The sequence below is a fragment of the Papaver somniferum genome, chromosome 5 (assembly GCF_003573695.1).
Source record: "Papaver somniferum cultivar HN1 chromosome 5, ASM357369v1, whole genome shotgun sequence".
Classification (NCBI taxonomy): domain Eukaryota; kingdom Viridiplantae; phylum Streptophyta; class Magnoliopsida; order Ranunculales; family Papaveraceae; genus Papaver; species Papaver somniferum.
Genome location: NC_039362.1, coordinates 126,123,250 through 126,126,211, shown reverse-complemented (window position 1 = coordinate 126,126,211; position 2,962 = coordinate 126,123,250). Strand labels below are relative to the sequence as shown.

At 39.1% G+C, this 2,962-nt stretch overlaps 1 pseudogene; it reads right to left on the bottom strand.

Annotated features, from left to right (window-relative positions):
• Positions 1-390: 390 nt before the first annotated feature.
• LOC113279559 lies at positions 391-2,252 on the bottom strand (annotated as a pseudogene).
• Positions 2,253-2,962: the final 710 nt, after the last annotated feature.

Genomic DNA, 2,962 nt, shown 5'->3' with positions numbered 1-2,962 from the left:
GGAGAGAAGACTAATTAAATTCATAATTTGATAACCTTTCCTTGCAACCTTGGCGGCTTATATAGCTGCAACACCACTCTTAATACATGTGTACTGCAACTACCCACTTAGCAAAAAGAAAAAAAAGTGTACTGCAACTACCCAGTAACAAAAAACTACCACATTTACTCTCCATCCTAATAAGAGGAACTAAAATATCAGAAGAAACTAAAAGATCTCAAGGTTTTCCTGATTTTAAAGAACTCAAGGCTTTCCCGATTTTTGCTATACCACTGCGGGCTCGTGTTGAAGGACCATTATCAGTACCACCCAGCTGGTGCACCTTAGCCATGATAGGTTCGCATACATTCTTTAACTCGTCCATCTTGGCATTTGTAACAGATACATCTGCTAGTTCATTTCTATCGCACTACTGAATAGCATTGTAAACTGCATCCCTAACCTTCTTCTCATCATCAATGCTAGCTTTTCTCCAATATTATCGACCGTGCTCCTGATGCCGTATGCGTAATTCTCCAAGGAGTTCCATGATTTCACCTTATTCTTGTATTCGTCATCTTCAGACTTGCATTTCTCAGCCTCTCCAACCAACCTCTCAATCTCAGTAAGAGACAACCTCCCCTTGTTATTTGTAATTGTAATCATATTTGTGCTACCTGATGTGTTGTCCTCGGCAGACACAGTCAAAATACCGTCTGCATCAATATCAAAGTATACTGTGATCTTGGCAGCAGCATAAGGTGCTGGAGGAATTCCTTGTAACACGAAGGCACCCAACGGGTAATTGTCGCTAATTCTAATTCTCCCACCTTCGTAAACCCTAATCCCCGCACTAATTTGATTCTCCATGGTAGTATAAGGCTTTTGTTTCTTTGTGGGAACGATTGTGTTCCTTGGGATCACCACATCCATAACACCTCAAAGTACTTCAATACCAAGAGAAAAAAGGCTGACATCCAAGAACACCAAATCCTTCACCTTCTCACCACCCTCGCCACTCAAAATAGCAGCTTGTACTGCAGCACCATAAGCCACAGCTTCATCAGGGTTGATGTTCTTGCAGAGTTCCCTTCCGTTAAACAAATCTTGTAACAGAGATCGAACCTTTCGAATTCTAGTTGACCCAATTTCGTGAATGCTGTTCCTGTCCATCTTAGCATCCCTCATACACATCTCAACAGTTTCCATACATTTCTTTAACAAATCCAAGTTCAACTCTTCAAATTTAGCACGAGTGAAGGATGATTGAAAATCAACTCCTTCGTACAAAGCATCAACCTCAACTATTATCCGAGTAGTAGATGAGAGTGTCCTCTTTGCTCTCTCACATGATGTTCTTAACCTCCGAAGTGCCCTTGGGTTTCCACAAATATCCTTGTTGTGCTTCTTCTTGAACTCCTGGACAAAGTGATTCACCATTCTGCTATCAGAATCCTCTCCTCCGAGGTGGGTATCTCCATCTGTAGCCTTGACATCAAAGTTTCTCCCGTTAATGGTGAGTATAGAAACATCAAAAGTACCACCACCAAGATCAAAGATAAGAACATTCTTCGCATTCTTCTTCTTTTTACCAGCTATATCGATCATCTTGTGATGAAGACCGTACGCAATGCCTACGACCGTTGGTTCATTGATGATGCGCAATATATTAAGGCCAGCAATTCTACCAGCATCTTTAGTTGCTTGACGCTGAGAATCTTAAAGTACGCAGGCACTGTGACAACATCATCTTTGACAATTAAGCCAAGATAGTCTTGGGAAGTTTCTCGCATCTTCATGAGAACCATGGATGAGATTTCCTCGGCTGACAGCAATTTTTCCTCTTCCTTGTAATTGACTTGAATCATTGGTCTCTCGTATTCTCCAGCAATCACTTTTAATGGCCATAACTTGATATCACTTTAAACAGTGGTATCGTTGATTTTCCTACCAATTAAGCGTTTCACATCTACATAAAAGAAAACAAACTCAAACAATGGTATCGAGATGCTAACTCTAAAAGCTATGATCTCCTCATCTCATAATATACGAATTAAGAGAACATAACACGGGCAATGCTAGATGACAGACAAAAACACTAAAAGACCAACATGAAATTACGAATTAGACATAAAAATTGAAGTATAAGATTTACCGAAAACGGTGTTGATAGTGCGATTTCCTTGATTATTCGTAATAATCTCAACGTGGTCATGTTTCCATACACCAACACGTGAATATGTTGTCCCTAAATCTATTCCAATTGCTACCATTGTAAACGATCGAACAAAACAAGTATTGATCTTAGATGTGAAAACCTTTTAGAGAAAAAAAGAGTTCGTGACATTAAGAACCTTAGGATTGATAGCCTTTATATACTAACTAGTACCACTACCATTCAGAATCCTAATACAATTCTAATATCACTAGGTGAAAAAGCGGGATCTAACAATACCACCCAATATTTTGCTTAGCAATCTGTATGGACAAACTCCAATATATTTTTTATGAGAATCAACTAGACAGTTAGACTCAATCAATAAAAAGATATATCAAAGAGTTTATATCTCAATCTCTCGATTTGATCTTTACTCAAGCAAATGGAAATCTGCGAGTCTTTATCAAAGAGAGATAACTTGGACGGTACAAAAGACCAATGTCTAAGGATCAATCAATATCAATCGACAACCAAAGGTTGGATTTCCAATTGATGATTTTTAACGCACAACCTGTATTATTTCAATTATATAAAAAAATATAATGCGGAAAAGAAATAACACAGACACCAGAAGTTTTGTTAACTAGGAAACCGCAAATGCAGAAAAACCCCGGGACCTAGTCCAGATTGAATACACAATGTATTAAGCCGCTACAGACACTAGCCTACTCCAAGCTAACTTCGGACTGGACTATAGTTGAACCCCAATCAGTCTCCCACCGATCCAAGGTACAGTTGTACTCCTACGCATCTGATCCCAGTAGG